A 21,263-nucleotide genomic window follows, 5' to 3' on the forward strand; every position below is an offset into this window, starting at 1 on the left:
GGCATGCAAGTGATTGGCTTGCTTTGGTGGGCGTCACAGGGGGTATAAAAGGGCGTGCACGCCGACCGCCATCTTACTTCTGCCGATCTTAGTATAGGGAGAGGTTGCTGCTGATTCTGTAGGGAGAGCGTTGGGCAGGGAAGAAGACAAAAAAACTGCTTCTGTTACTAGCGATTTGGCCTGCACAACACACAAGTCACTGTGTGTGCAGTGCAAGGGGAGGCTATATTGTGGTGTATCAGTGGTGTTGGTTGTTGGGCTGCCTTTTAAGGCTTCCTGACACGCTGGCATTGCTGTTTACCCACTGCTCCGCAAACTGCTTTTTTAAAAGCAATCCAATCTCCCTTATCCTCTAGTCACTTTTGTCACAGCTGTGCCATCGAGCCTGTCACATAGCGCTCAGATATCAGTGGGCCTCACACAATCCACAAGTGTCCAGTGTCCAAAAGTGTGCGCAGAGATTCAAAATCTCCATTATCCTCTCGTCACTTTGGTCACAGGCAGCTGTGCCATCGAGCGTGTCACATAGCGCTCAGATATCAGTGGGCCTCACACAATCCACAAGTGTCCAGTGTCCAAAAGTGTGCGCAGAGATTCAAAATCTCCATTATCCTCTCGTCACTTTGGTCACAGCTGTGCCATCGAGCCTGTCACATAGCGCTCAGATATCAGTGGGCCTCACACAATCCACAAGTGTCCAGTGTCCAAAAGTGTGCGCAGAGATTCAAAATCTCCATTATCCTCTCGTCACTTTGGTCACAGCTGTGCCATCGAGCCTGTCACATAGCGCTCAGATATCAGTGGGCCTCACACAATCCACAAGTGTCCAGTGTCCAAAAGTGTGTGCAGAGATTCAAAATCTCCATTATCCTCTCGTCACTTTGGTCACAGGCAGCTGTGCCATCGAGCGTGTCACATAGCGCTCAGATATCAGTGGGCCTCACACAATCCACAAGTGTCCAGTGTCCAAAAGTGTGCACAGAGATTCAAAATCTCCATTATCCTCTCGTCACTTTGGTCACAGGCAGCTGTGCCATCGAGCCTGTCACATAGCGCTCAGATATCAGTGGGCCTCACACAATCCACAAGTGTCCAGTGTCCAAAAGTGTGTGCAGAGACTCAAAATCTCCATTATCCTCTCGTCACTTTGGTCACAGGCAGCTGTGCCATCGAGCCTGTCACATAGCGCTCAGATATCAGTGGGCCTCACACAATCCAAAAGTGTCCACTGTCCACAAGTGTGTGCAGAAATTCTAAATCTCCCCTGTCCTATAGACACCTTGTACCTTGTTTTACATTACTATATAGTTTGTTGGATTTTGTCTACATTTCTACCAAAAATGAGGAAGGCTGGTGGAAGAGGCCGTGGAATTGGGCGGGGGTTGGCAGCTGGTAATGATGGTGTTGGTGGTGGATCTGATGGTAGTGGCAAGAGCAAAATAGGACCGAATGCAGGAGGTGCTGACCCTGCGTCATCGTCTGGCTACATAAGGCCTCGAACGCTTAGTTTTCTAGGAGTTGGCAAACCGCTTTTAAAGGCAGAGCATCAGGAAAAAGTTTTGTCTTACATTGCTGACTCAGCCTCCAGCTCTATCGCCTCCTCTTCTTCAGTTGTAAAAAGTAAAAGCACCGAGTCGTCATTGGAGGCTCATGTTCATGAACCACACCTTTCCTTGTGTCCTTCACCCCAACCAAGATTGAAGGATGACGCAGGCCATACTACTGATTACTCCATGGAGCTGTTTTCACATACCATGCCTGGATTATCAAGTGAAATGGTGAATTACCCAGGCCAAGATGAATCTGACATGGAGTGCACTGATGCACAGCCGCTGATGGATGATTCTGCTGGTACATTCACTCAGAGCACTACATTGTCCTCGCAGTGTACAGAGACAGATTTTGACCCTGATGAGACTCAGGTGCCCCTTCCCGCACACTATACCACCATACACGGTGACACAGAGAAAGGTGCACATGACATAGAAGAGGAGGTGATGGATGACCCATTTGTTGACCCAGATTGGCATCCATTGGGGGAAGAGGGTGCTGCTTCCAATAGCTCAGATGAGGAGCATCCACAGCAGACATCGACATCGCAACAGCTGTTATCTGGCAGGCCCGGAGCACTCCAAAGACAGGTTCCAAACATCAAAAGAGTTGCTGGACAGCTTGTCCAGAGGGTCAAAAGATCACAGCGTGCTAGGCCGCAAAATGTCTGCCAAAGTAGGAAGAGTGCAGTGTGGCACTTTTTTGAACAAAATCCTCATGATCAGGCCAAGGTTATCTGTAAGAAGTGCGCAAAGACCTTTAGCCGAGGGAAAAATCTGAAAAATTTGAATACCAGTTGCATGCTTAGACATTTAACCAGCATGCACTTGCAAGCGTGGACACAACACCAAACCTCAAGTGCCACATGTGCAACTGATCACAACGAAGGTAGTCAGCAACGCTACATTGTTTCCCCCACTGTAAGCCCACCGGTTAGCACAGCAGCAAATGTTGAGGTGTCGTTGCAAGACCACAGCAGTCAGGGAATCCCACTGTTATATCAACGAAAGACTGATTCTAGGCCATCAGAAAGAACACCAACTCCATCACCATCATCAACCCTCTCTCAGTCCGCCCTGTCCACCGCTACTTCCACCATATGCAGCTCTCAAGTCCAGCTCACCCTCCCAGACACTATGAGTAGGTCAAGAAAGTACTCAGTCTCTCATCCGCGTACACTGGGTTTGAACGCCCACATTGCCAAACTAATCTCGTTTGAGATGATGCCCTTTCGGTTGGTGGAAAGCACAGCTTTCCGCGAACTCATGGCCTATGCAGTACCACGCTATGACCTACCCAGTCGCCACTTCTTCTCTCGCAAAGCCATCCCAGCCCTCCACCATCATGTGAAAGACCGCATTGTCCATGTACTCAAGCAGACAGTGAGCGGAAAGGTGCACCTCACAACTGATGCATGGTCCAGTCGGCATGGCCAGGGCCGTTACGTGTCCATCACTGCGCACTGGGTTAATGTGGTGGATGCAGGGTCCACAGGGGACAGCGGTGGTGGGACAGTGCTGCCTAGCCCACGGTATAGGAAACAGTTGGCTGTAGGCGTTCGACCCTCCTCCTCCTCCTCCTCCTCCAGAAGCGAAAGCTCGTCCACAGAGCGCAGTCGTACGAGCACTCCATCTGCAGCTGCCACTGTTGCACACGATGTGTCCCCCTATCGAGCAGCTAGTGGAAAGCGTCAGCAGGCTGTGTTGCAGATGATGTGTTTGGGCGACAGACACACCGCCGAGGTGCTGGCCGAGTACTTGAAGCGACAAACTGAGTCATGGCTGGGCAGTGTACATCTTGAGGCAGGCAAGGTAGTTAGTGATAACGGCCGTAATTTTGTGGCAGCAATAGCCCTTTCAAAACTCAGCCACATACCTTGCTTGGCTCACACCTTGAACCTGGTGGTGCAGTGCTTCCTCAAAAATTATCCGGAGTTAACAGCCCTGCTCCAGAAGGTGCGAAGACTGTGCGCGCACATCCGCCGGTCGCCTGTACACTCCATTCGTATGCAGAAGCTGCAGCGATTGCTCCACCTTCCCAACCACCGCCTCATTATCGACATTGCAACAAGGTGGAACTCCACCCTGCACATGGTGGAGCGGCTGTGCGAGCAGAGGCAGGCCATAATGCATTTGTGGGAGGATACACGGCCAGGCACTTTGAGAGCAGACATGGAGTTGACAGGCGTGCAGTGGTCGAAGCTGAAAGACCTTTGTAAAGTCCTTCAGTGTTTTGAGGAATGCACACGGCTGGTAAGCGCAGACGACGCCATCCTAAGCATGAGCATCCCACTTATGCGTCTGCTCATGCAAACTTTGACGCACCTTAAGGAGCAGGCGTCTGCAGCCAATGTTGATGAGGAGGAAGAGGAGGAGGGAATCCTTGATGACATTCAGCCATTGTCTGCTCAGGGACCTCTCCTGGACGAGGTGGAGGAAGAAGAGGAGGAGGATGATGGGGATGATTACTTAGGGGAGGAGGATGCATCTCGTGGGGCAAGTGAAAATGTTGGCGTGGCAAGGTCTGGTACAGGGTTTGTGCGTGACTGGAGGGATGTGGATTTGCCAGAAAGTGCTCCTCCACCCAGCACTCGCAGTGCATCATTGACACCGGGAACATTGGCCCACATGTCAGATTATGCCTTGCGGATCCTAAAAATGGACCCCCGCATTGCCAAAATGATGAACGATGACGACTACTGGTTGGCCAGCATCCTGGATCCACGCTATAAAGGCAAATTACAAAACATCATGCCACAGGAGAACCTTGACCTAATATTGTCTAATAAACAAGCAACTCTGGTAAATCGGTTGCTTGAGGCATTCCCAGCACACAGCAGCGGTGATGGTTCTCACACGAGCCGTACGGGCCGGGGGCAGCTTGGCAGAGGTGTTCGTGGTGCACACAGCAGAAGTGGCGTTGGAGACAGGGGTTTCATGACAATGTTGTGGACTGATTTTTCAAATACCGCTCACACAACTGGTAATACTGCATCGATGGAAAGTGACAGGAGACAGCAGTTGTCAACTATGGTTACAAACTACTTTTCCTCCCATATCGATGTTCTCCCACACAGGTCATTCCCCTTTGACTATTGGGCCGCTAAACTGGACACCGGGCCTGAATTAGCCCAATATGCCTTACAGGAGCTCGCTTGCCTAGCTACAAATGTGCTATATGAAAGAGTCTTCAGTGCAGCTGGATCAATCCTGACAGAAAAAAGGACCCGTCTGTCAACCCAAAATGTGGATGCTCTAACCTTCATTAAAATGAACCACGCATGGGTTTCCAAGGATTTTGTCCCACCTTCCCCTGATGACACATAGGGTGACAGAAAAATGGCTTGCTTTGGTCCACCTCTTCCTGGTACTTCACCTATTTCGCCTTTTGCATCAGCTGAATGTCCAACATCAACATATGCCACTTTCTAAAACTCCCTAACTGTGCTGCCTCCCCCCCCCATGGCCGGGGTCACCACCTACCGCACGACACCGTGCGAGTGCCGTTGCCCTGGACAGGTGGGTAGGCCGACTCTTGGGCGCGGGCACTGGCACAGGGTCCCTCATAGTGCAATCAAGTGTCTCTGACGGTGGTGGTGCACACCCGCTGTCAGACACACCGCTGTACTATGAGGGGCCCAGTGCCAGTACCGACGCCCACGAGTGGGCCCCCCTTGCTTGGGCAGGGCCCCAGCATTTGCAATCTTTACCTCTCCCTGCTCCTCCGCTGTGTAATCTGGGCCGTCAAATCCATACTGTGCCTGACACCGTCTGAGCCTGCCTCCTGAGACATATATTTTGAATGTGTACGCTATCCATACATGTTATCCGGGGATACGGTACCCTTTCTAACCTTTGTGCAATCACGTGCAATCCATACTGTGCCTGACACCGTCTGAGCCTGCCTCCTGAGACATATATTTTGAATGTGTACGCTATCCATACATGTTATCCAGGGATACGGTACCCTTTCTAACCTTTGTGCAATCACGTGCAATCCATACTGGGCCTGACACCGTCTGAGCCTGCCTCCTGAGACGTATATTTTGAATGTGTACGCTATCCATACATGTTATCCAGGGATACGGTACCCTTTCTAACCTTTGTGCAATCACGTGCAATCCATACTGGGCCTAACACCGTCTGAGCCTGCCTCCTGAGACATATATTTTGAATGTGTACGCTATCCATACATGTTATCCGGGGATACGGTACCCTTTCTAACCTTTGTGCAATCACGTGCAATCCATACTGGGCCTAACACCGTCTGAGCCTGCCTCCTGAGACATATATTTTGAATGTGTACGCTATCCATACATGTTATCCGGGGATACGGTACCCTTTCTAACCTTTGTGCAATCACGTGCAATCCATACTGGGCCTAACACCGTCTGAGCCTGTCTCCTGAGACATATATTTTGAATGTGTACGCTATCCATACATGTTATCCGGGGATACGGTACCCTTTCTAACCTTTGTGCAATCACGTGCAATCCATACTGTGCCTGACACCGTCTGAGCCTGCCTCCTGTGACATATTTTGAATGTGTACGCTATCCATACATGTTATCCAGGGATACGGTACCCTTTCTAACCTTTGTGCAATCACGTGCAATCCATGCTGGGCCTGACACCGTCTGAGCCTGCCTCCTGAGACATATATTTTGAATGTGTACGCTATCCATACATGTTATCCAGGGATACGGTACCCTTTCTAACCTTTGTGCAATCACGTGCAATCCATACTGGGCGTGAGAACGGCTGGCGAGCTGTTAAGCAAGCTACAGCACCTGTCCAGACAAGTACAGGGATTCCCTAGCGAGGAGACTTATTTGATTGTTTTCAATGTTGGGACAGCAATTTTTGGGGAGCACTATACTCTGGAGAATGATAGATGGGGCCCACCATACACTGGAACATTCCAAAGGTGGACATCAGACACTGGAGCAGCATTTACAGGGCCCATTATACACTAGAGCATTAGAAATGGGGCCCATTATGTTTGGAGCATTATTTGGGCCCATAAGACAGTGGAGCTTCATCCATGGGGACCAACATATACTGTAGCATTATGTGGAGCTCATCATATACTGTTTCAAACATTATATGGGACCAATGATTCTGTATGGAGAAATAGATGGGCCTCGTCATGAGATGTAAAAAGTGAGGTATTTTTCATTGTACTATACCGCTATTTATCTGCCGTATCGGAGCATGATGAGTTGTGGTATGTGTTAAAGGGGCGCTCTTTCGCCCAGGGCACATGAAAACCTGCAGCCAGCCCCCCCCCCCCCACAACTTTAGCCAAATAACCCCCATTTTTCAGTGCGTAACTTGTATTATGAAGTTAATTAAGGTTGACAAGCTTAAGTAAGAAGAATTGATGCTTTTGGCATTCAAATGGGCACTGTAGGTGTGTTTCCTGTCCTCCTCTCACTGCCGACTTTTATTCCCCATTGACTTACATTGGGTTTCGTGTTTCGGGACGACCCCGACTTTTCCCTATAATCGGACGATCTTGCTCGACCCGACTTTTGGAAAAGTCGGGTTTCACGAAACGAAACGCGACCCTAAAAAACCAAAAGTCGCTCAACTCTAGTTACCACACTTTGCACACTACATTTCTGCATGAATTCATCTATGGGTGCAGTGATCATGTTGAGACCACAGGCGTTTCACAAAATGTTATATCATCGTGAAGCCCAAAAAAATGTTTTCCACTAAAATGTAGTTTTAACCCACAATTTATTTGACAAGGAGTAATAATAGAAAATGGAAATCACAAACTGTTACACAATTTTTCCTTAGGCTGGTTTCATTTTAGAGTACCAGTGCTTTGCGGAGGGTTGTGTACTTCCTCCGTTAAGCCCGCCTACTTCCGCCTACTTTTCTATGTGTCCTGCGTACCTATCTTTTACATTGGGTATGCAGGACATGCGGATGTATGCGGATGCGTCTGCATGCACCGTTTTGACGTGCCCGCCATCCACACAAAGATGCAACATGTTGCGTTTGGCAAAATAATCCAAAAACAGTGACATTTCGGTCCAGAGGACCTTCTTAAGACAGATTACACATGCTTCTCTGCATGTGACAGTGCTGTGGGAAATAGGGATTCAATGCCCATAGGATGGCACAAAAAATGGAATGACTGATATTCTTTACTAAACCCATAAAAAATATAATAATGTAATGTTGAGGCGGTATTCACACATAACATAAATGCTGTGTTTTTTCTACTGCTTTTTTTCCTACACCTGTCTGTACCACACGACACAATAACAATCTTCTCTGATTATTGAGTGTTTGCTGGGTTTTTTTTTTATGCATGTTCCACCTTATTTGATGCATTTTTCATGCAGATGTGAAGCCACCCTTTTAATGATTTTTGAGTAGTACAGCAGCGTCTTTACATGCACAGAGGGCGTCGATTTCATGAAATTGTAAGGGGGTGAACAGGAACGGTGTCATCGATCAGACAAGTGCTCGAGCCAGAACTATCGGGGCCATAATCACTGTTGCAAGGGGATGACTTGCCTGGCCAAGGAGAACTCGAGCACCTGACTGAAAGGGGCATGGGAGACTTAAAAGGAGCAGAGCGTGGGAAGGAGATGGACTTGGCAGGAAGGTGACGACAGAGAGCAGTACAAATGTTGACTCCCTCTCCTTAACCACCGCCACTGATGCCAGTCCTTCACCGACTGTTCTCCTCTCATACCCGCTACCCAGTGCCCCTCCACGAACGAGAGCCGTGACGGGTAGCATAGCAGACCTGCCGACCGTTCCTGAGCGTAGTGATTTGTGCGAGGCCTTGTCACTCCTGCGGCCTGCACAGCAGTGTGCTTCTAGTGTACCACCTTATACTTAAGAAACCCACAGAAGGAACTGTATATCCTCTCCAATGGACCCAAGAGCAACGGACCCAAGGCCAACGGATCTGGATACTTCGGCGTGGTCAGAAGACAGTGCATCTCGTTTTTACACAGCAGAGCCAGAGACTTTGTTCACAGACTGCGACGTCGTTGGGAATTGTTCCAACCAGTCCCCAACAAGAACTCTAATCGATAAATCATTACCTTCACTTTTTCCCTCTTATTGTGTTCATTGTATAGATCACTATTTGCTTAAACACCTCCCTGCACTGAGGTTTTTCCCTAAATTCATATACAGTAATTGCTTAAATAAACTTTTGTTAAACCCTTCTCTGCCTCCTGCTGGTCACTGCATCTGACGAACCTTAACATTTTGGAGTAGTCGGCAGGATGCAGTCCAGCAGCATGGAGTCGGCAGAACAGGTAGCTGGGCCCAGGACCAGTATCTCCTTGGGGGCCATGTTAAGCAATTTGCCCAAATTCATGGGGTCCAACACCATGCTGTGGAGTTGGACCGAGCTGTTGTGAGTTCATTTTCCCCTTCACTGTCGATGTCTGATGAACTCCCTCTTCTGGTGAAGGAAGGTAGTGAGGCTGATTACCAAACACCTGATCTGGTAGATGATGACTGGGTAACAGGAAATTCTGACTGGATATAAAGGCAGCCGACGCCCTTCTGAGTCGCTGGTGATTTCTCTGCTGGATTCTTGGAGACCAGTCTGATTCCTTCTTCCCAAAGATAAGTTCAATAGCAGAGCAAAAACTTATTAGTTTTGTTTACCTTGTTTTTTTTAGTTCAGCCATCCCCGGTCGGGGGTGTGCTGAGTTCCTTTTTTGTCTCTGATCAGTTTTTCTCTTTGCTCTGTCTTCAGAATTTACCTGAGTGCTGATATAGTCTTTTTGAAGTCCTAGCGACTTCAGGGCCTGTTTTTCCTATCAGACGGTTGGGATATTTTTTGGTAGGTTTTTTTACGGATTGCAGACAGCAGCTTTTCTATCCTGTCCTTTTTAGTTAGCTTGGGCCCCATCGTTTGCTCAACCTATCTTTCTATCTGTGTTAGTGTTTTCATCTTGCTTCACCGTCATTATATGTTGGTGGCTGCCTATTGCTTTGGGGTCTGCTCTGGGGCAGTTTAGATTTCCCCTTTCTTTCTTTAGGCCTATTTAGTTCTCCGGCTGTGTTTGAGGGGTCTAGGGCATCGTAGGAACCCCCCACGGCTACTGTTAGTTGTTGTGGATAGGATCAGGGGTCTGCAATCCGATAGCTTGTATTTTTGTTTTTTCCTCCTTCGGTGACTCATTCATAACACTGAGCGCATGAGAGGAATGTTAAGAATGCACCAGATGACTCCCACGCTAGAGGCTGAGGTGGCCATTATGGCCCTGGACAGGGAGGCTAGGGACTCATTGATGCTGTGCACCCCCCCCGGGACCATGACATGCTGACCAAAGTACTGCAGATTTTGGAAGTAACCCACGGGGACCCCACTGACGTAGGGGAACTTAGGACTCGTCTATTTAGCCATATGCAGAAAGAGGGGGAGACAGTGACGCAGTATATGAATGCCCTACAAGAGTTGCACATCACTTTTGTTAGAAAGGATGAAGTGGGAATAGGACCGACGGATGTCGTGCTGCATGATTTGTTGGTGACTGGCCTACCGGACGTCCTGATCAACCAGACCCTGTGGGAGCGGGTACGAGTGGACCCTCGCATCACTTTTGCTGACATAGGGAGTGAAGCCCGCTTTTGTGAACAAGAGCAGAGGGTGACGGTCCCAGTAGAGAAGGTCCAGAGAGGGGGGAAGCAACAGTGAATGCTGTCACTGAACCCCCCCTGGGTTGAAGAAACGAGGAAAGAGTTGCTGAATATCCAAGGGGAATTGGCTCAGATGAAGGACCAAGCTGAAACTGGTCCGAGCACCAGTACTGAAGCCAGAAGGTCTCGCCGTCCCAGGTCAGTCACCTGTTTCAACTGCAGAGAGATAGGGCACCTAGTTCAGGAATGCCCGCGGCGGGGCGGACCTCGCCCGCGTCGGTCATTAAACTAAAGGGCTCCGAGCCTGGGGGACATCGCCTGGAGCCAGAATGGAAAGGAAGGAGTAGTGAAAGTCCCACAAACAGTGTCCATGTGCCCGCTAGTCTGTTCTGAATTTGACGGGCGAGCAGTGTGTAGTCTGGTGAATATGGGGTCTCAGGTGACCATGATGCCCGAAGCCCATTTCCATCGACATTTTCCAGAGACCCTACGGCCCAAGTGGGGCCTGGTTGTGAAGCTGATGACTGCAAATCACCTGCCCATCCTGGTCGCAGGAGTGGTGTGGATGCAAGTTTCTCTGTGCGGCAAAGACCTTGGACGGAAGGGAGTCGTGTTGACCCAGGGCGAAGCCATTCTCAGTCATATTGTCACTCTGGAGATGAAGGCTCTAAAGGAATTCGGGAAATTGCTCCTGGATGAACCTGCTTACTTATGCCTGAAGCAATGGAGAACTCATATTCCCCAACGGCAAGTATTTCAATGACTGCTTCATGCCGTTCAAGCCCAGGAATCATCCAGCCATGGAGAAACGTAGGGAAAGGTGACAGTACCGAACTCCACTAAACTCACCCTACCACCAGGGCAAACCGTACTGACCCTGCCTGTTTGCGCCCATGCCCCGCTGGAGGGGGTGGAGGTACAGTTAGAACCCCGTGACTGAACCACTGCCAGCCGGACTGTTGGTGGCACGAACTCTGGCCGGTGTGCAAGATAGAACTGTACTAGTACGCTCTGTTAACTTGACTGATCAAGAAGTAGTACTGCCACCAAGAAGTGAAGTAGCAGTGATGGTGGGAATACCTGAGGAAATCGTTCTGCCCCAGGCCGTACACTTGTCAGTTAAACAGGAAGACCCTTGATCATTGACAGTCACCATGTCTCTAACACCGGAGCCCCAATACATCCACGAGGGGGGCCGCATATTAGAACAGATGCATGGCGAACTGTCCGAGCTCACACCTGCGCAAGTTCAACAAGTGGAGGCAGTGTTAGGGCGATTCAGGTCCGTGTTTGCGAGTCATGAGGATGACTTTGGCTGTACTACAGGTATCACTCACAAAATACCAACAGGGAACACAGCGCCTATCAGAAAGCGTTATCGGCAAATTCCCCCTCAGTTATACCAGGAAGTTCAAGAGATGCTCGGTCAGATGTTACAGGCAGGTGTCATCAGGGAGAGGCAATATCCGTGGGCGACCATCATGCTGGTGCAAAAGAAGGATGGGACATTGAGGTTCTGTGTGGACTATCGTAAGCTTAACGCCTGCACAGTGCAGGACTTATATCTTCTGCCTCGGACTGAGGAGTCCTTATCTGCTTTGGGAAAAGCCAAATTCTTCTCTATGTTGGATCTCGCTAGCAGGTACTGGCAAGTGCCCATGTCAGAGAAGGACCGGGTGAAGACGGCTTTCATTCTACCTATGGGACTCTTCGAATTCAACAGAATGCCCTTCGGTCTGGTCAACGCCCCCGGTACATTCCAATGTTTGATGGAGAGGTGCTTAGGAGACCAGAACTTTGAGGTCACGCTCATGTGCCTGGACGACATCATAGTGTATGCTTCCTCGTTTGAAGATCACTTGCGGAGACTGGAGCAAGTGCTAAGTCACCTGCAGAAGTACGGACTGAAGGTGAAACCCCAGAAGTGCCACTTGTTCCAGACTCAAATTGAGTATCTAGGTCATGTTGTTTCAGCGGATGGTGTGGAACCGTTCCAGGAGACGATCAAGGTGATGCAGGACTGGTCAACCCGAGACCGTAAAGGACATCCGGGCGTTCCTAGGATTAACAGGGTACTACCGTCGGTTTGTGAAGAACTTTGCCCGAGTGGTGCAGCCCCTGCTGGAGCTCTTGAAAAGGGTACCCCCGAATGCAAAAGGCCGGCCCATCCACTGGGAAGAGAAACAAGAAAAAGCTTTTTGGGACTTGACGGTGCTGACTACTGGCCTACGTGGACTTTTCTGTGCCGTTCATTCTCCACACCGACGGGAGCTTACACGGGTTGGGGGCTGTGTTGTCACAGGTGCAGGACGGGAAAGAGGATGATCACTTAAGTTAGACGGTCCCCTTCACGACTCCGAACGCAACCCGGACAACTACAGTTCTTTCAAGCTGGAGTTGTTGGCACTGGTGTGGGCTATGATGGAGAGGTTCACAGAATACATGGCCGGCTCGGAAGTGTTGGTGCGCACTGATAATCCATTTGCGCATCTGGAGAACGCTAAGTTAGGGAACCTCGAACAACGCTGGGTATCCCAGATGGCGAAGTTTCAGTATAAGATCGCTTACAGTAGGGGGGCCGAAAACACCCACGCCAACACCTTGTCCAGAGCGAGGCATGCAACACCTGGAAAGAACCATGATGAGATGTTAGAGGATGAGGAAGTTCCCCGATTTTGAAAGACTGCTGGGACGGTGGCTGCTACGCTGTACCAAATTTGGATCTTCCCGCATGAAGGAGTGTTGGGAAGGTCCAGGGATGAATGGGTCTGCTTATAGCAGGACGACGGTGAACTTGCTTTGTTTCGACAATGGGTGACTGCGAAACAACTGCCGAGGCAAGAACAAAGAAGCACTCTGACTCCTGAAGCATTGAAAATACTTCGACAGTGGGAACGACTCCAGATGAGAAATGGGTCTGTTGTATTGCAAGATCCAGCTACAGAAATAATTAGGAACCTCTTGGCAGGTGGTGATCCCTGAGACGGTGCTGTCCAAAGTCGCCGCAGAAGCTCACGAGAGAGGAGTCCACTTGGTGTTGAGAAAACCTTCCAATGGCTACAATGTTTTGTCTACCATCCTCACTTGAAAGCAGCGGTTGAAGAAGCTTGTAAACTGCCGGGCGTGTGACTTGGCCAAATCTCCAGAACAAAGGGCCCCGACACAAACTATTGTGACGTCAGCACCCCTAGAACTGCTGACTACTTGACCATCGGGCCGGCACATCAGGGATATGACCACTGTCTAGTGATGATTGATCATTTCTCAAAGTTCACTGTGGTAACACCCACACAAGATCAAATGGCAGAGTTGGCGGTCCATGCCATCTGTAAAAACTTTATTCAAGTCTACGGATGCCCGCAACAAATTCACTCCGATCAGGAAGCCTGCTTCTTTAGGGACAGTCATAGATAAGTTACAACAGCTCTACCAGTTTGACCGGTCTCACACCACACCGTACCATCCACAATGAAATGGGGCCTGTGAACGATTCAACCGTACCCTCATACAAATGTTGAGAACCTTGGAGGAGGATCGGAAGGCTCGGTGACATGAGAATGTGTCGGTAATGGTATGGATCTGTAACAATCGAGTATACCAGACCGCCTGTTTAACGCCCTACTCTGTGTTGTTCGGCTGCGAAAGGAAGGGAGTCACGAAGCTGGAATTGGACCCGGGAGAGGACTACCCATGGACAGGGGTGTCTACCTGGGTTCGAGAACATCATCATCTGCAGACCCTTCATTGGCTGGTGCAATCTCGACTTCAGAAGCTGGAGCACCCTGAGAGACTCTCTCTGCAAGGGACAGATCCTTTGGTCATGGACTGGGTGTTGGTAAGGGAAAAATGTCCAGGGGACAAACTGGAGCACCAATGGGAGAGTCGGCAATACCGGGTGAAGTGTCGGGGCGGTGGAAAAGGACCCGTCTATGAAATTCAACCAGAAGGAGAGGAGGATGCCCCCACTCGAGTAGTACACTGCAGTATGCTCCAGTCATGCCTCTCCAAGAATCCCGTATCAGGGGAAGAAAGGCCTGAGGTCCCTGAGGTGTTCTCTCCCACAGTGGAGGAAGATGAAGAGGGTCCAGAACAACAGCTTGAAACTGGGCCCGAGAATCAGGACCCTGGAACCCCAGAAAGGGATGCTACGGCAGGCACTGGCCTGGCTCCCACAACATCGAAACAGCTGGTTACAACCACACTTGAGGACTCCACTACACCTTCCAATCTACGTTGTTCCGAACAAACAACGGCTGGACAGCCCCCCAACCAGTACAACCAGGACCAATTCGTTTGGCAACAGGTTGCTGAAAAAGACCAACACAGACACAGTATGTTCCAGGATGTCTCGCCCGTGGAATGGCGAGTGAAAGGAAAGGGAGAGTGTAAAGGGGTGAACAGGAACGGTGTAATCGGTCTGACGTGCTCTGAAGCCGGTACTATCGGGGCCATCATCACTGTGCAGGAGGATGACTTGCCTGGGCGGGGAGAACTCGAGCACCTGACTGAAAGGAACGTGGGAAGGAGAGGGCCTGGGCAGGAAGGCGACGACAGAGCAGGACGAAAGTTGACTCCCTCTCCTTAACCACCGCCACTGATGCCAGTCCTTCACCGACTGTTCTCCTTTTATACTCGCTACCCAATGCCCCTCCACGAACCAGACCCGTGACGGGTAACATAGCAGACTTTCCGACCGTTCCTGAGCGTAGTGATTCTGTGCGAGGTCTTGTCACCCCTGCGACCTGCATGGCAGTGTGCTGCTGGTGTACCACGTCACAATTAAGAAACCCACAGAAGGAACTGTATTCCCTCTCCAACGGACCCAATATCAATGAACCCAAGACCAACGGATCTGGATACTTTGGCAAGGTCAAGGGACAGTGCATCTCGTTTCTTCACAGCAAGCCAGAGACTTTGTTCACGGACTGTGACGTCGTCGGGAACGGTTCCAACCACTCCCCAACAAGAACTCCAATTGAAAAATCATTTCCTTCACTTTTTCCCTCTTATTGTGTTTATTGTATAGTTCACTATTTGCTTAAACACCTCCCTGTGCAGAGTGGATGTGATTTCATGAAAACTGCACCCCCTGTGCGTATAAACACGTTGCTGAACTGTGCGGTTTTGATCATTTTTTTTCTGTAGAGGTTTCCATGTAAAAAACTGCAGTTACTTGTTTAAGTGCAGATTCAAAGCTTTTTTTTTTTTCTGTAAAAAAGCACTTAAAAACACGGCTTCATATTTGATGTGGTTTTGGTGCAGATAAGGGGGGAAAGGCATAAAAAAAATGCAGCAAAAATCAGAGAAGGATTTTATTGCGCATGCGGACACCTACAGAAAATAAAAATGCTGGACCACAGACCCTTGAACCAATGTGCTCATCTCTAGTCCCAGATTTGGGCCTACCCCCTGCAGTCTCAGGCATCTAAATATTCTTCATTACCACCGCCCCTCTGACAACTCCTCCTGCCAGGGGAGAAAGAAATGGTAAATGGGTGTAATCAAAATTTATCCCCTTTTCTGTTCTTCAAAATTTGGGAGGTCTGTCCTCATCTCTGGGCCCCTGTGTGACTGCACTAAGGATATGTCCACTCCTGGTTCACTCATGAGGGCAGAGCTTCCTACCGCATATGTTCCTGTCAGTGAACAAAGACGACGGCCATTTTAACACTATCGCGATTACCTCCCTAGACAAAACATTTGAGATCTGCTAATCAAATGTATTTAGAATATTATTTATAATGACATTTCCGTTAGTTGTTTAGTTTTTTCTGTTCCCAGAGGACCACTGTAATGAATTTAACGCATCGTACTCCAGCAAGCCGTTCAATGAGACTCTTGTGTGTGAACCTAGCCTTACTGACAGCAAGCAGTCGTCTTAGGGTGGTTTCACATTTGCGTTTAAGGCCACAGCGTCAGCCTGCGCTCGGCCGCCGCTAAGCCCCGCCCCCTGCCATGCCTCCTTCAGTAGCTCCGCCTACGGGCGCATGACTCTGCATGCGTCCCCTATCTTTAGCACTGAGGTCGCAGGCTGTGTGCAGGTATGCATTTGGCGGTGCATGCGTCCTTTTGATGCTGCGCTGACCAGCGCCAAACGCAACCTGTTGCAATTTGGTGCGGTTGGCGCAGCGTCAAAAGGACGCATGCGCCGCCAAACGCATACCTGCGCACGGCCTGCGTCCCCAGTGCCAAAGAAAGGGGACGCAGGACGCATGCAGTGTCATGCGCCCGTAGGCGGAGCTACTGACGGAGGCACGGCAGGGGGTGGGGCTTAGCGGCGGCCGTGCGCAGGCCGACGCTGCGGCCTTAAACGCAAATGTGAAACCACCCTTAAATTGTTTTTGGGATTTCAGCCATATAATCATAGGTGTTTTTTTTTTTGGAGCGTCCCGTGGTCATTGCAGGTTTGTATGTGAAATGTGATAATAGTAAGGCTTTGGGTATTCAGATCAATGACAGCATTGTATAGTCCCTGTGCTGTGAATATAGAAATTATTATTACCAAGTGTAGGAACTATTTGGTTGAACGTCATCATTATATAGTAAGACTTAGGCTAAGTTCACACTGGGCATTTTTGCTGCTTTTTTATGCAAATTTTCAGCTGCGTTTTACAGTACCAGCAAAGTCTCTGAAATTTCAGAAATCTCACGCAGACATTGCCTTTTGGCTTTTTGTCATCGGGATTTTGTGCTTTTCTTGGTATTTCGTACAATATAGAGCATGTCACAGCTTTCAGCCTTTTGCCCCCATTGACATGACCGCTTGGTGAAAAAATGCTGAAAATCCACACCAAAAACGCAGGTATCAGGCTCTGCTGTGTTTTTTTGTGCCACAACCTCACTCTATAGACTAGGACTTTTTTTTCCTACATTAAACTTTATCATCAGGCACAAAAGACAAATCTAGCATGGGAAACCGGCAGCAAGGAAACATGCTTTTTGTTCTGCAGCTTATTTCCTGGCAAGACATCAGGTTTTGGTGCTGAAAAACCGCCTAGTGTGAACCTACCCTTAGTAACCATGCACACGGTAAATGGGCTGGGGTGAACCTCCAGCTAGACGCAGGCAGAGGGGCAGTGACACAGTCCTGGGGCACGTGTCAGTCACCAGGGCGGCCGGCTCTAGGACCGGGAGGAGATGTCCGGCCTCCCGCTGGGATACACCTGTTTGGCAGCCTCTCCCTCCCTCCTGTGCAGGTAAGGCTTTGTCTGCTGCCTCCTTGTAGCCTGTCTCTCTGGTGACTCCTCCTGAGCTGCACCCTCCTTCTCACTTGCAGCAGACCATTTCCTGAATGATTTAAGTGTGAGGTGAAAGATCTGCAGCAGCAGAAGTAACTGTCAGCTCCCAAGTCTTCCCCTCCAGACACACTGAGGGCTCTCAGTGCTGCCCCCCCAGCACATCAGGACAAAAGGTAAGATCACCCGCAGCCAGTGCCAGACACATTGTGCTTTGGCTTCTTTGGTGACTTTGAACTTAATAGCTACAGAAGGGCACAATGCAGGGAGCAGCCATGCTCATTCTACACGGACTTTCCTATAGAAACTGTACAGATTACAGTTTATACTAAATGTCTCCACAATGGCGCTTACACCTGCACATAACTTCTTAAGAAATGAACCGTCATGAATTGGAAATCTACATAAAATTCTATAAAGTTGTAGGACACCCTTGATTTTGTAGATTGAGAGTAAACTTTTTTTTTTTTTGTATTTATTTCTGCCAAGGAAGATCTGCTTTGTATGTGTGAACTAGTTTTGCTGGTCAGCATAGAAAATTCCCAATATCCTGTCATACTGTATGAAAATCAGCTATCGGCCATCGCAGAGGATAGTGTGTGTATTCTCTAAGATGTCCTACGGTTTTAAATGCAAATTTATGGCGACAAACTTTACATTTTTTCAACAATTATGACTTCACCTACCGCTACACTGTACCGTTATGGGAACTGGTGGGAATTACTGTTGATTTTTTTTTTTTTTTTCCCCATTATTTCAGTAGTGTGAAATGTAGGGCTATATCATCACCTTTGTCAAGGTTAATCTTAATTTATTAACGGATAAATGTACATACTGAGTCTTGTGTAAGTCTGATTCACGTCTTGACTCCTGGGGTCACCATACAATACATAGTAACTGTAGAAACTGTGCTTCGCTTTTATCCGGTCCACACCCAAATGGGTTTTTTGTCCTTTTCTGGTGTGAAACTTTTTTTTTTTTTTGTGGCTACCATACCAGTTTTTCTAGAGTATCAATCTACGCTCTTTCCTAATATGACGCATATCAATCCACCAGATGATCTGAACTGATAGGCTGAGTGCAGACGGAGTTTTGAGCCCTGGGGATTTTTCCGTGCAGAATGGAAGAAAACCGCAGGTCAAATGACCTGCATTTTTCCTGCGGATTTCTTCCATTTTTCACGCGGTTTTCATTCGGTTTTTGTGCGGCTTTCCATTGCGGTTTTCCCCCTGTGGATTTGGTGACAGGGGAGATGGAAAACCGCACAAAAGAAGTAACATGCTGCGGATTTTGTACCGCAGGAAAACCGCGCGGAAAAATCCACAGCGTCTGCACAGCGTTTTTTTTTTTTTCATTCATTTTAAAGCTACTGTACATCACAATGCGGATATGCAGCGTTTCTGCGCGGTAAAATCCGCTGCGGAACCGCTGCAAATCTGCATTGTGTGCACATGGCCATAATCTGTTACATTTCCCTTAAAAAAAAAAAAAAAAACCCATATATTTTATTTATTTTACTCACTTATATAGCGCCATTAATTCCACAGCACTTTACAGACTCTATCGGCACTGTCCCCGATGGGGCTCACAGTCTAGGATCCCTATCAGTAGGTCTTTGGATTTATATATCTATTCTATTATTTCTAAACACTGTTTTTCGTTGATTCCTTTGTATCACCGTTCATACTGCACCCACACACACACACACACACGATACACCATTTGAAAGGTAAACTGGCTCCCTTCAGCAAGAAAAGAGCCAAACAGACCACACATCCACGATTTGATCACAAAATAGTTTAAACATTCATTTTCACCTGCAGAAAGACACAATGACCTGCAGGTAGCACCTCAACCGGACAACATTTTTTGGCCTCTACTTATCAAACCAGTTTATTGTATTACCCATCTACATATATAAATATCTGTCTGTGTTCATCAGCTCATGAAATACATTTACATTAGACCAGCTTGCTTTTTCTGAAATTGCCTGCGCCCCTGACGACCAATGTGTGAAAATTTTGCATGGGCCAAGCTAGTGTGTGTATGTGTGTGTGTGTGTGTATATATATATATATATATATATACACACACTAGCTTGGCCCATGCAAAATTTTTATATATTATAATATATTATAATCTCCTTTTTATGTTACTTTGTTCATTTTAACTATATCCTTTTTTTTTTTTTTTTTTTTTTTTTTTTTTTTTAATATGAGCAAACCAGTGAGCAGCTAGTATGGTCTCCAGGGAAAACTCGCTCAGGGATTGCCAGCAAAGCCTTTTAGGCCCTTAATGAAATATATGGAGGAAATATCCATCTGTGACCACTGAATTGTCATTCTCAAATTCCATATAGAAACTGCTATGACAGCAGTGTTAGTTGTTCCCAGAAACTGATAACACAAGTACAATGGTCCCTCCATTAAGGCTGGCCTTAAAGGGAACGTGTCCGCTGATCCGTGCTGCGTATTCCGCGGGCCTCATGTATAGGACACTGGCTGTATAGACTCTGAAAGGCTGCGGCATCTTAGCGAAAGATACTTATGCCGCGCTGTATACTAGTCATCCAGACCGGTCTCTGCCAACTTCTCCCTGCCCGCTACCTTGGATTGTCAGGTCTCTATCTCTACAGACCTGTCATTCCAGGGCAGCAGGTGGGGAAAAGCCATCCCCTTATCCAACTAGTCTATAGCACGACTTTGACCCAGGCAGCTATTAAATTATGTCTTTCTCTGAAATGCTGCAATATTTAGGTTACAATAGTTTTTCCAACGAAAATATCAGACACGTGCACAGCCCCTTAGAATAACAGTGGTGCGATCCAGTGTTTTCTCGGATCGCACTTGGACCGAAAATGTGATTGTCTGCACAATTAAAATGGATCGTCAGTGTGTTTGCTTTTACCGCTGCTCCATTCATTCTCTATGAGACTGCTGAAGTGCTATACCCAGCTTTCTCTGGTGGTCCCATAGAGAATGAATGTCACATCAATGGAGCATGTGCACAGTTGCTCCAGATAAATGCGCCATGATCTGGCGATCAGTGAGGGACCCAGCCAAAGTAGAAATGATCATCTATATATTGAAATACGCCTTTTGCACATGTAGATTTTGGTCCTGTGGTTTCACACCTCTACAATGGAGAAGGTGTGAAATCGCTGCGGATTCCGCACAAAGAATTGACATGCTGTGGATTTGAACCTGCAGCAAATCCGCGCGGAAAAATCCGCAGCGGTTTTGAATTTACCATTGAAAACACTGGTACTGTACAGCGCACCTAAATCTGCTGCGGACCTGCAGAGCCTGAAACGCAGCAGAATCCGCACCGTGTGCACATGGCCTTAAGCTTTCAGCAGTCCCTTCTGTCTGAAATATGTAAGGACTTGCTTTATCTCTATTTATCTATAATTTTTTTTTTTTCCCCATATTTTGAAGTCTTGGAACCATTTACTACTTTTTCGCACAATTATAGCCTCGAATTATGATATTTTTACGGAATCATCACAGAGTGAATAACATTAACACTTGGAATTCTGCTTTTCTCTTCTGTCATGAGGGCATAAAAACAGAATTATTTGCAATGACTGATCCGTCTTATGACATTGCTCCTGATGGACCACCTTAACTATAATGGGGTCTCTAAAGTTATTGTTATAATTTCCATTTCACGGGGAAGAAAAAATTGCGCAATATGCTGCACTTTAATTTTACTCGCTTTTTTTTTTTTTTTTACTAAATCCCTAAAGAAGGTTCCTAATTGATCCTCCAAAGCAGATGTGAACCTACCCGAGCTTTATGGACCACTGCCAAATTTAGTTGCCCCACAAATTGTTGCTGTGTTACTT

At 48.0% G+C, this 21,263-nt stretch overlaps 1 protein-coding gene across 3 annotated transcripts in view; it reads left to right on the forward strand.

Moving 5' to 3' along the window:
- Nucleotides 1–17,277: 17,277 nt before the first annotated feature.
- Nucleotides 17,278–21,263, forward strand: part of GALNT6 (polypeptide N-acetylgalactosaminyltransferase 6) — a 103,961-nt gene continuing 99,975 nt past the window's right edge. The window contains exons 1-2 of one of the 3 annotated variants that reach the window (XM_073576726.1): nucleotides 17,278–17,377; nucleotides 17,458–17,592. The gene's annotated coding sequence lies outside the window, so the exon portion shown is untranslated. The other 2 variants (XM_073576728.1, XM_073576725.1) reach the window with 2 other exon arrangements.

The sequence above is a fragment of the Dendrobates tinctorius genome, unplaced genomic scaffold, assembly GCF_039654945.1.
Source record: "Dendrobates tinctorius isolate UK_male_01 unplaced genomic scaffold, ASM3965494v1 ptg000051l, whole genome shotgun sequence".
Taxonomy (NCBI): domain Eukaryota; kingdom Metazoa; phylum Chordata; class Amphibia; order Anura; family Dendrobatidae; genus Dendrobates; species Dendrobates tinctorius.